At 35.9% G+C, this 13,872-nt stretch overlaps 1 long non-coding RNA gene across 1 annotated transcript; it reads right to left on the bottom strand.

The window, feature by feature from the left end:
• Positions 1–8,196: 8,196 nt before the first annotated feature.
• LOC139118315 (uncharacterized) lies at positions 8,197–13,685 on the bottom strand. The gene is made up of 3 exons (XR_011548679.1): positions 13,587–13,685; positions 13,251–13,394; positions 8,197–8,683 (listed from the first exon to the last, which is right to left on the bottom strand). It is a non-coding gene; the product is annotated as an uncharacterized lncRNA (long non-coding RNA).
• Positions 13,686–13,872: the final 187 nt, after the last annotated feature.

Consider the following 13,872-nt stretch of genomic DNA (forward strand, 5'->3'; position numbering starts at 1 on the left):
ATCAACATAATGAACAACAAGTCATTGACAATGACATAGCCCCCACTTGTAATAGGAGTATTAGTCTTGAGGGGGCAGGGAAATGAGGTCATTAAGAAGTATCACTAAAGTGTATATGTTCAGATCTATGGACACATAGGTCTATGTCATTGTTCCCAATTTGAAACAAGAGGCATGTCTAAGTAATGGTTCTAAATCGGGAAAAAAGATCAAACCTCTAGCTGTATTGGCCAGCCAAGAAATACATATGTGCATAATAAATGAGGTACAAGATGTGACATCTTAAGGTCTATTATCCTATCAAAATTGAAGCGTAAAGAACTTGTGATTACTGAGTTATGCATATATATGCATATTCAAGGTCAAAGGTCATCAAGGTCACGTGACATTTTGAAAAAAAAATTGTATTGCTAATTAATCCATATATGCCAAAATTCAGACCTCTAGCTCTATTGGCTTGCCCACAATTATATATGGTCATAATTAACGAGGTAAAGCATGTGTTGTCATAAGGTCTCCCATCCTACTAAATATAAAGGACATAGCACTTGTGGTTACTTATTTATTGACATAATCGTGTATTTTAGGTAAAAGGTTATCGAGGTCACATGACATTTTGTCAAAAAAATTCTATCCTATAGTCTATCCCTATATACTAAAAATCATACATTTACCTCTATTGGCTCGCTCAAAATTAGATATGCACATAATGAATGAGGTACAATATGTGGCGTCATAAGGTGTCCCATCATACCAAATATGAAGGGTGTAGCACTTGTGGTTCCTGAGTTATGGACAAATATGTATATTTGGGGTCAAAGGTCACCGAGGTCACGTGACATTTTGTCAAAAAAATTGTATTGCTAAGTTATCCCTACATACCAAAAATCAGACCTCAAGCTCTATTCGCTCACTCAAAATTAGATATGTGCATAATTAATGAGGTACAATATGTGGCGTCATAAGGTGTCCCATCATACCAAATATGAAGGGTGTAGCATTTGTGGTTACTGAGTTTTGGACAAATATGTATATTTGAGGTCAAAGGTCATTGAGGTCACATTACATTTTTTCAAAATAATTGTATTGCTAAGTTATCCCTTAGTATATACCAAAAATCAGACCTCTAGCTCTTTTGGCTCGCTCAAAATTACATATGTGCATAATTAATGAGGTACAATATGTGGCGTCATAAGGTGTCCCATCATACCAAATATGAAGAGTGTAGCACTTGTGGTTACTGAGTTATGCACAAATATGTATATTTGAGGTCAAAGGTCATTGAGATCACTTGACATTTTGTCAAAAAAATTGTATTGCTAAGTTATCCCTACATACCAAAAATCAGACCTCTGGCTCTATTGGCTCGCTCAAAATTAGATATGCACATAATTAATGAGGTAACTTAGCAATACAATTTTTTTGACAAAATGTCACGTGACCTTGGCGACCTTTAACCTCAAATATACATATTTGTCAAATATACAATATGTGGTGTCATAAGGTGTCCCATCATACCAAATATGAAGGGTGTAGCATTAGTGATTACTGAGTTATGGACAAATATGTATATTTGAGGTTAAAGGTCACCAAGGTCACGTGACATTTTGTCAAAAAATTGTATTGCTAAGTTATCCATATATACCAAAAATCAGACCTCTAGCTCTATTGGCTCGCTCAAAATTAGATATGCACATAATTAATGAGGTACAATATGTGGCGTCATAGGGTGTCCCATCATACCATATATAAAAGGTTTACCACTTGTGGTTACTGAGTTATGGACAAATATGTATATTCGAGGTCAAAGGTCACCAAGGTCACATGACATTTTGTCAAAGTGTCTGAGATATCTGCGTGAACGGATGGACTCACGGACTGACATGACCCAATCTATGAGCCCCTGGACTTTATCTGTGGGGACTAAAAACTGTGTCACTGCATCCTTTTTGCAATATGAATACGATGAGAAACTAAATTTTTATTTATCTTGGCCTTATACATGGGAGCCTATGTACTGCCTTATACATGGGAGTCTATGGACTGCCTTATACATGGGAGTCTATGGACTTCCTTATACATGGGAGTCTATGGACTGCCTTATACATGGGAGTCTATGGACTGCCTTATACATGGGAGTCTATGGTCTGCCTTATACATGGGAGTCTATGGACTGCCTTATACATGGGAGTCTATGGTCTGCCTTATACATGGGAGTCTATGGTCTGCCTTATACATGGGAGTCTATGGAGGTGAAAACTAAAAAGTCCTCTACCACGGCCAAATTTGATCGCATTGTGAAACAAATCGACGTGCATCTGTATGAGGTATGATACTATCCTTGTACCAAGTTTGAACGAAATCGCTCCAGGCGTCTCTGACATATCTGCGTGAACGGACGGACGGACGCACGGACATGACCAAACCTATAAGTCCCCCCAGACGGTGTCCGTGGGGACTAATAATCACCGCTGATTAATTCTAAAAGGTCATGAAGAACACAAATATGTAATTAGCTGAAATAAAAATATTAAAGTTCTTTGCCTGATGTCATTGTATCACCATTTTATATAGCAAGCGTAATTGCCGTTGGCCAAGTCCTTCAAGCCATATATGCAGAACTGTGAAAGCTCATTAGATATGCAAATTATAAATTAGCTGACATGAAAATGTGAAATGACTTTCGATATTGTTTTAACCAGGTATAATCATCAATGTACATAGCATGTTTTGCCAACTTTGATCAAGTAAATCCTAGTATATATCCCTAATAAGCAAAGTTCATTAAATATGTAAATTAGGAATTGGCTTAAGTAAAAATGCTTAATGATTGTCAATAATGTTGTATCATGGTATCCGTAATATATGTAGCAAGTTTTGTCAACTTTGGTCAAGTCAATTCAGATATATATCTCTAATTGGGAAAGTTCATTAAATATGCAAATTAGGAATTGGCTGAATGGAAAATGCTTAATGACTTTCAATAATATTGTGTTATAGTGTCTTTAATGTACATAGCAAGTTTCATCAATTTTGATCAAGTCAATTCAGATAAATTTCCCTAATTATGAAAATTCATTTAATATGCAAATTTGTAATTGGCTGAAGTAAAACTGTCTTTTGACTTTCGATGTTATAGCACAGTATCTTTGAAATATATAGCAAGTTTCAACAACTACAATCTAATTAATTCAGATATATATCCCTAATTGGGAAAGTTCATTAAATATGCAAATTTGGAATTGGCTGAAGTAAAAATGGTTAAAGACTTTCAAAAATGTTGTATCATAGAAGCTCCATATACATGTAGCAAGTTTCATCAACATCGGTCCAGTCTATTCAAATATATATCCCTAATTAGCAAAGTTCTTTTAATATGCAAATTAAGAATTGGCTAAAGTTAAAACGCTTAATGACTTTTAATAATGTTAAATAATAGTATCTTTAATATACATACCAAGACATCGCTGCAACATATGCTCACGTGTGTAAACACGCGAGCAAAAAATGTCATTCAGTTCTCATTTCCAATTAACATGGGAAATCGTCTGAATTTTTAGCTCACGTGTTTACACACGTGAGCATATGTCGCAGCGATGTCTGTCTGTCTGTCTGTCTATCTGCCTGTCTGTCTGTATGTCTGTCTGTCTGTCTGTTGGTCCGATATCTCAAAACGGAATATCAGATCAGAATCAAATCTGGTAGATATATTCAGTTAGGAAATGGCAAGAACTGATTAGTTTTTGGTGGGTGTGGCTTGCATACTTTTTACTCATTTGCATAATTAATGATTTTAGAAAAAACAGATGCATTAAATACGACTACACACAATTTGATGAGATTTGCTACAAATGTTGATCACACCAGGATATATAAGCAGTGGGAACCAATAAGGGGTGACATGAAAGATAGTTGCTAATTTGCATCTTTAATGAACTTTCCTAATTAGGGATATATGTCTGATTTGACTCGATCAAAATTGACCAAACTTGGTATGTATATTAAAGATACTATTATTTAACATTATTAAAAGTCATTAAGCGTTTTAACTTTAGCCAATTCTTAATTTGCATATTAAATGAACTTTGCTAATTAGGGATATATTTGAATAGACTGGACCGATGTGGATGAAACTTGCTACATGTATATGGAGCTACTATGATACAACATTTTTGAAAGTCATTAAGCATTTTTACTTCAGCCAATTCCGATTTTGCATATTTAATGAACTTTCCTAATTAGGGATATATATCTGAATTAACTTGATTTTAGTTTTTGAAACTTGACATTATTGAAAGTCAAAAGACATTTTTACTTCAGCCAATTCCTAATTTGCATATTAAAGGAATTTTCATAATTAGGGATATATATCTGAATTGACTAGATCAAAATTGATGAAACTTGCTATGTACATTAAAGACACTATAATACAATATTATTGAAAGTCATTAAGCATTTTCTCTTCAGCTAATTCCTAATTTGCGTATTTAATGGACTTTCCTAATTAGGGATATATATCTGAATTGACCTGACAAAAGTTAACAAAACTTGCTACATATATTGAAGACACTATGATACAACAATATTAAAAATCGTTACGCATTTTTACTTCATCCAATTTCTAATTTACATATTTAATGAACTTTGCTAATTAGGGATATATATCTGAATTGACTGGACCAAAGTTGATGAAACTTGATATACACATTAAAAGATACTATGATACAGCAGTATTGAAAGTCAGTAAGCAATTTTTCTTCAGCCAATCCCTAATTTGCATTTTCGATGATCTTTCCTCTGAGATTCACTTGATCAAAGTTGGCAAAACATGCTATGTACATTGATGATTATACCAGGTTAAAACAATATCGAAAGTCATTTCACATTTTCACATATCAGCTAATTTATAATTTCCATATCTGATGAGCTTTCACAGTTTGGCATATATGGCTTGAAGGACTTGGCCAAAGGTAATTACACTGGCTATATAAAGTGGTGATACAATGACAACAGTCAAAGAACTTTAATATTTTCATCTCAGCTAATTACATATTTGTGTACTTCATGACCTTTTAGAATTAATCGGCGGTGATTATTGTTCATTATGTTGATCATAATACTTTCAATGAAGTTGCAAACATGTGGCAAAGGTTAAAATTTACACATAACTGCAATATATAATGAAACACGTGAGCATTTTCAGTTCATATCTGGTCCTCATGTTAATTTTGGAATGAACTATAAAAACTTTTGCCATAGGGATCTGGTTCTGGGTGATACCTACCTCACCATGGCTTATATTATTGAGCAAAATATTGTTTAAAAATTTAAATTTTAAAGTATATTTGTTCATTTATTTGTATCAATATTATGTAACAACACCAGGGTAGGAGAGACTGTAATGCACCATGTTCTCAGCTATTTTCAATTAAAAGTTGTACATTTTTGAACGGTTTTTGTTAATTTTTTGTTGGACAAACACACATCAAGAAGGAACAGCAGATTTCCTTTGCTATTGGTTCAAGTTAATTTCCCACACTGGTCCACATCACTGCTGCCAATCTGACATGACTATCTCTGTCATGTGTTTTTACGGTGTGCTGTTGTGCTTCTGAACTGGGCTCATGTTGAGCTAATGTCGCCACCATGCCAAGTTATGCTGAAATCAATTGATAAGTCTTCAGTTCTTGGTCTAGTCAACATGAGCGCTACATACAAGATTAGGTATGGTCATACTGTTGAGGAAATTGTCATGTGCAATTCGCTTACGTTTTACTATCCAATATTTAGTATATTTTTTTTGATTCATTTTGTGCAATATAATTAGGTCTCTGACCAATTTAAATGGATGTCTCTCTGTGTGCTTTTCTTTATCCCTCAATTCTTCAGCCTTCCTCACATTTTGTATTTGGCTTGGATCTACTTTGATACATTAGCAAGGCACAACTTGTGATTTTTTTGTATTTTTGGTGTTTTCCATGTGTCAGTTCTCATTCCAGTTAACTTAAGGTGCTCACTTCATTTTCTATATTGTATCAGTTAACAGGCAGTATACACTTCTTCTATGTAGGTTTACCAACAGAGGATAGTTTCTTTGTCTAAAACAATACTGATAACCAGTTTTTCCGGATACTTCTTTTGTATAAAAGAGTATAGATAAGTGGAATGCGTAATTAATTATTTAAGATACTTGCCTGATAAACTGTCCAATATTGAAAGTAAGGAACATGGTTCAAACAATAGGCACAAGACAAAGAGTAGTAAAAGTCTTAGTATATACATTTAATACAACAATACTGGCACATTGACACCAAGACTCATAAGTTTATATGTATTTCTTCAAAGCTAGAAATTTGCAGCAGTATCGGTGGGATCAACTATCAAAAGTGTTTAAATGGTATAGTTAATACAGCAAAAAAGTAACAACCTCAAAGACCTCATTACTATTGCAAATATACGGGTAGAGTTGACTTTTCAGATCCTCAGATTCAGATCCTCAGATTCAGACCTCAGATTCACAACTCAGATCTCAGATCCTATAACTTCAGATGCAGATTCAAATTTACAAGCCTTTCACAATACCTGTATTAACAGTACGATTACAATATTATATTTATAATAATAATTTGAATATGTGTACAAGGCAGGTATGAAAACACAAAAAATGTCTACACAAACGTTTTCGCTCAGCAAGTTTCAACGAACACGGGTTTACAATTACAGATTAGCAAACTTGCTTCTTCCGACCCCTAAATTCCTGAGCTAGCCCGCGGTCACTGGCCTCCAACATTGATTATTATATTACCATGCCCTGTCCATCGTGTTTTAATTGGTCGAGCTGAATCACGTGACTGCCCACAAATACACAGTAATGGTTTGTTTTCATGCCCCTGAATATGAATAATATGGTAAACATAGTAACTTTACGGCTAAAACGAAAATTGTGATTTGTACAAAGATCATAATCAACCATAAAATAAAATGGAGCATTTGTGGGCCAAGTTTAGACGCTTTTTTTCAAAAAATCTCCGGATTTGGAAAATTTTTGCAGCGCACACACTACTCACTGACAGATTCTGGGGTCCCGTTGTCGTTCGCACGGGAAATTTTCGTAAATTTTGACAGTTTTTCAGGGTTCGTTGACAATATAATGGAAATAACAGACTCCGCTCTGACCATTAACGTTTATTTGTGGGCGCGGGCTCGAGGAAAGCCAAATTAACGGGCTCGGCAAGCCTCGCCCGTTAATATTTGGCTTTCCTCTCGCCCTTGCCCACAAATAAACATTAATGGTCAGCGCGTCGTCCTTTATTTCTATAGTTATATTCCCTTGCCATCAATATTACGAACGATGGTAAAATATGGACAGTAGATAGCCGGCATTTACATGATCATCGCGGTCTTGATCGTTTGATCGCTTGTGTGTTTATATCTATGTATTGACTATAGAGGGGGTATATCGGCACTGGCCCCCACTCTGCACTGACCCCTGGCATTTGAACGTTGACTCGACTGATTGCCTAACACACGTGATCACATAACAAGTGGAATCATTGCGCACTCTGTCTTCGACTGATGACGTTCTGATTCTGAGATCGAAGTTTTTAAGTTTAAGATTCAAGATAGAAATAAAATAATTTCTAAAGCCTTTTAAATCAAAATTATATTTTATTTATCAGTATATTACATCAAACTTTGAAAGTTGTGAAATTTGAATTCCAAATCTGCGTCTGAAGTTATAGGATCTGGGATCTTGAGATCTGAGGATCTGAATCTGAGGATCTGAAAAGTCAACTCTACCCAAATATACATGTGTCTCTAATCAGAGAAAATATCTTTGAGTCTCTACAAATCCTACGTACTCATTTCCTTGACACATAAAATTGATAAATAGTCCTACAATAGGAGTTAAACCCACATAGTCAAAAATAGCATCAATGACACTTTGCTCACATTTGGTTACATGTGGAAAGCTAGAGTGTGTGTGTATGCACGATATTTACAGTGAAATTCGATCAAGCTCCAAAGCTTCATTAGCCAAGGTGTTGTTTTAATCCACACGTATCAGCAATTTTTACAACATTAACACAGCAGGGCTTGATGTGGTCTCCTTTACATTTTAATCGGCTACATGCCACCAGGGCCGCTCAACACAAGTCAGACAGAGAAACATAAACAAATTACTACACTTTGCAATGTCATATATGCTTCTTTTTTATTCCCGATGAACAAGTGAGCATGTAAGTTAAGGTAGCTTTGGGAATTGACTGGCTAGAACATATGATGAATTGTTCTAGTGAAAAAAAGCGATTTATTATCTTTTAATTCAAACTTGGAAATGACTAATGCTGCAGTAAGTGTAAATAATCGGTTGCTGCAAAGTATTCCCATGTATCATTTGGGGTGATCAATCGGAATACATCATACACAGCGACCGCTGTATTTTCATGCAGCATTTAACGGTACTTGTCCATTTTCAACAGTTTTTGCATCTTGTTGAAACAATTTTCTGCAGGGTTGAAGTCCGGCGAATACGTAGGTAAGAACACAATTTCAACGCCAATGTCATCCAACACGGTTCTTACTATATTTCCTGGTTCATGGTGATGAATAGGTGCAATTATCCACAACAACTGTGTCGCCAGTCAGTAGAGCAGCCTCATCTGTGGCTTCTGTGAAAAATCTGATAAATTCATTTCCATTAATTGGATGGCCCTTCAATAACCGATATTACGCCGTTAAGTCAAACGAGTAAATTGACTGCGTTGTTTGTCCCGGGCGTATAGCGTGCCATTTCAAGGCATTTCACTCCTTTCTGTGAATGGCCGTACACAGACTGGCCTGCTCAAGTATGTTAAGGTAGGGCTCCCGCAAAGGTGCCCTCTATTGACAAGTGCGTTTTGGTTTTACTGGGTATCAGCACATCCTTCCACATTAGTCACACTTTGTATATATATTTTATAAAAAACGGCTCCGCAAAATAGTATTATGTTGATGAAATCCCCGAAATAATTATTAATTTGACTAAATAACGGTATTTTTGGTTCGAAAATGGTATTGTCAGTTTGAGCACAGAATCCAGCCGGTACTCCCACAGATCCTGTAAATAACCACATTGTCCGCGTTGACCCCACTTTCCATCACTAGTGCGACCTATACTGTAAGAAATTTTGCCCCCGTATTAATGACTTGCCACAAAATATCAGCTGACCTTTGGGGATGACCTCCAATGCGAGCGTAATTGGGGCAAACTGTGCCTGCACTTGCTTTCTGGGATAAAGAATTGTCAGCATGATATCTCAAACATGTCAATATAATATTCAAATCAGCGATTTTAAAAAAATAACATATTTAGCGGCTGGATTTTGGCATTTTTCTTTTCGTAATTTGTGACTGAGACTAGCCGGCCCGGGGAATCCCTATGCAGACCCCTGGGGAAGCCCATCCAGGGACCACATGCAATGCTTTATGGGTAGAGACAGCTGACTGTATCCTCGTAACAAGGCGGTCGCTTCCATTTCAGCACACATTCAGCAATTGTGTCGGTGTGAGAGCAGTTCTGGAGATCGAGAAAATACTTAACAGGGTTTGCTCAGGCTACTCAAGCTGATTAGCCTTTCTGGCTAATAAAGTGTGAACACAAGTAGCCAGATTTTTTTGAGGGACAGGGTCAAGGGTCATATAATTAAACACATATAGACAAAACATTTCAGAAGTCAGCCACTTTCTCATCATTACGTATCCCTAGGCTCAGTGCTGCTTACTTCGATAAAAATGAATACTTCACATCAATACTTTCATGCATGATTACTGAACACCACTCTAACTTAAACTTTCAAAAATTGACCAGCAAACTGTAAAGGACACAAAACTTACAGGAAAAATTAACATTTTCAAGATCTTCATGAACTGGGATGCCATGATCACATTCATACTGATTGCAAGTCTGCGTACAAGAGAGTAAAACTCAGCAACGATTTCCAAGCTTAATTGACACAGTATTTTATATTGCTGTTTCAAATCAAACTGATGAAACAATTCCCTTCATACAGAAGTGACATTTTGGTATTTGACGCAAAAATTATTCTAAAAATATGCAAAAAATTGACATCTTCGTAATTTAATACTTGTGACATTGACTACTCGGCTTACACTGCACTGCATCGCCGGCCTGAACATGGAAATAGAACATGTGCACCTATGAAAAGGTTCATTCGGTACACCACAAAACAGAAGTGACTTTGATTCATCACTGTCCCTCTCTATGATCAGACCATAACTTTCCAAGTAACATTGTATGTACACATCACAAAGCGTTGTGCCAATCCTTAATTGCAAATTCTGCAAGGACAAGGTCTGGTTCTAGACAGGCAGGAAATTCTCACGTAAACACAATACAGTTACGTGTATTTGTTGTTATGGTTGATGTCACTGGTGTATACTGTTTACGGCCCGAGTGACGATCTAGAGTCTACCAAGTGAAAAAACCTACCTGTTCACTTGGACAAGTACTTTTCAAAACTACATGTCCCAGGCCAAATTTCACTTGTCCGGGACAGGCAGACAGGTACTATTTCGAGCCCTGGTATCAATTGCTTACTAAATCACCACATTATATGTACTCAAAATTCATTTATTAAAATTCCACAAATTAGAATATTTTATCACAATATTTGTTAATTTTGTTCATATCAACATAATCTAAATAAGTATGGTATTACCGCTCCATTGAGCCTTTATCCCCAATTTCAAACTGGCATTGGAAGTGCTTCTTATGAAGGCATTTTTCACCAAAACCAACAAAAGAAAATCTAGAAAAACAACCACAATTGTTCATCTTGTTCTGACTTGACAAAATATGTATAAGAACATTTTTAGGCATAGGCATTTACAAACCAAATTTCAAATAGTGGAATATTTCTGAAAACAAATTGTCAAATATTGAGAAAAGGAAAACTTCACAAAAAAATATCAAATTGAAGATATTTCTATGAGAATTTAAAACAAGCGACCTGGAGCGGCCAATAGAGCTCCTCTATCATGTGTTATGTAGAGAATAACTTTTTGTGACATATGTGTTAATAGGGACATTTTTGATAGTATACTTCACAACAGCCTGACCACAAATGGCAAAATAAGCTGCAAAAATATGCAGTTGAAGATTTCATCATAATTTGAACATATGACAAGATCATCCTTAAGAACATTTACACCAAATATCAAAGCTATCAGACCAGTTGTTTTCATTTGATCTCTGTGTACCTTGTTCGAATAAGAGATATAGTCCATAAAAGAGAGAACTCTGTCAAGTGGTTTTATGTTAAACAGACAAACAGACAAACGTGATCTATACATTTGAGAAACAAATTTTTCGACCAAAATGCCAAAAATTGCCCCAAAATACAAAATTGCAGATTTCAGCATAATTTCAAGATATCAAATTTAGATAATTCCTACAAACATATTTACCAAATATCAAGAGTATCAGACAAATGCATGTTGAGAAAAAAATGTTCCAAAAATGAATATGAAAACTTCACTACAATTTTAACAAGTCATCGTTGATGACACAGTCCCCACTTGTTAATGGGTATTTTGATTACAGGTCCTCAGAGAGGATAGAGTCTTCTTCATTAGGTCTGTGATAAAAATACTTTTGAATAAATTCGCTTGATACATGTCTGAGTCATGGTTCAAGACATAAAAAATTGTAATAAAATGGCCACAGGGTCGCCATATTGGATCGTATCACAAAACAATCAATGTGCATATGTATGACATAGGCCAATGTTCTTGTACCTACTTTGAATAAAATCAGTTGAGATATGCCTGAGTTATGGCTTTGTACATGAAAAAATTATAACAAAATGGCCGCACAGCAGCCATATTAGATCGTATCACAAAACAAATGGACATGCATATGTATGACATATGAAGTAATCCTTGTACCAAGTTTGAATGAAATCAGTCCAGGCATCTCTGAGATATCTGCGTGAACGGACAGACGGACAGACGGACGGACGCACAGACATGACCAAACCTATACGTCCCCCCTGTGGGGACTAACAAACACGACTACCATAAGATGCCCAAAAATACAAACAAGCAAATTTCACCATAATTTGAAGAACACCTAATTTAGATTACCTAAATGAACCTGTATACCAAATTTCAACCTAATGTGTGAAATATGGTTGCAGAGCCAGCAATTTAAAGGAATTTTCCTTCCTTCCTTTCCTAATATGCATATTTTTGACAATGACACGTTCATTTGAACAAATTCATATCACCACCCCTGAGTACACCTGTACACCAAATACAAAGATGGTAGGTGCTGCAGTTTTTGAGTTTTTGATGTGGACAGACACATACATCCATACACATAAATACATACACGTACAGACACTGCCGACTTACCATATAACGTAAGCTGTCTTCAGTAAATACACATAAACCAAATGTCAATATATTTGTAATGGACTGCTCATGCAAATACAAGGTGCACTTTCCCCCTTAAATACACTACAAATGTACTAGCTGTTACAAAATCTGTGGATTTAATGTATGTCTAATGACCATGGTTGCATGGCTGAAGTTCATAAAGGAGGGTCTCTGTGCTGAACTATCAGAGAATGAAATGTTTGAATTTGACATTGAAATTTCAAGTTATAAGCATACACAGTGGGTTATGAACAGCTTTTTTTCACCAATTAGAAAGTTCTATTTTGGCAATGTCACATTACAATCTCACAGAAGCTAGAGACTATTCACCAAGTGTCAAAAAGGACTCCAGTTTATTTTAATTAATGAAGTGTTGATGACTGTGATCTGTGTCAGGATAGTCTACCAAAGCTTATAGTTCACATAGTTTCTCTTCCCAAACCTTGTTGCTTCACTCATACAATTTCATAATCTAGGCTAAGTGCACTACTGGCAGTTAGGACAGACACAGAGAGGAGTGTAGCAACGAGGTCTACAGGCTACCAATTCATTGGATTGTGATGATGTTAACTGGGTAGGAACATGAAATTCAAATATTACAAATAGTCCTGAAACTAATTAGAATAGTATCGTCAATACTACTAACAGACAAACAACCACAGTGATGGACTTCTGTTGTTGTAGGATTTCTTTTATATGAATCAGTGCAAAATGCTGCTATTTGCAAGAATACAGACTTTCCATATAAATTCAGCAAATTGACATACACATCTGGTCCCATCAAGTAAAAAGGTGGAAAAGACCCTAACCTGCTTGTCTCTCAGACTCTTCATGGATAGTTTCTCTGTACAACAGTTTTTCTCTTTCAGTTATCTCTTTCAGCTCCATTTTTTGCAGACACACCGCATAGCCATGCTGCACATGAGTGTTAGCAGTATAGGGCCCTGAAAGTTCTACAAGGTGATAGGTATGTCACTTGGTTATGTAGAATTTTCTTTTAATGAATTTGTTGACACTGTCAGTAACAAGTTGCTCTATGTCGATTTGTAGATGTTTTACAAGTTTATCCTTCAGTCAAATATGCATGACATCTTTGCCTCTTCTCTAAAATATCAATGAAGCTATATTATTGGTGACTATAATACCTTGTAATGTGGGAATCAATAGTCTCTGGACCTAATGTTGCTTCACTTCTCCCCATGTCTATACCTACTGCCAGCACGGCAATCTTCCTTCAATGAAGTGAAGACGTCTGCCAAGAAACTATTGTTTATGCAGTGTTTTCAACGTGCCTGAGATTTTAAGCATACACGAATTCAGCTGTATGTAAATATAAATATATAAACTGAAAATTACTGCATATATGTATTTAAAGGGATATAGTCTTCGGAACTGCACTCGAAGGTCGTATGGGACCCATACGACCCATGG

This window comes from Ptychodera flava, chromosome 19 (assembly GCF_041260155.1).
Source record: "Ptychodera flava strain L36383 chromosome 19, AS_Pfla_20210202, whole genome shotgun sequence".
Lineage (NCBI taxonomy): Eukaryota > Metazoa > Hemichordata > Enteropneusta > Ptychoderidae > Ptychodera > Ptychodera flava.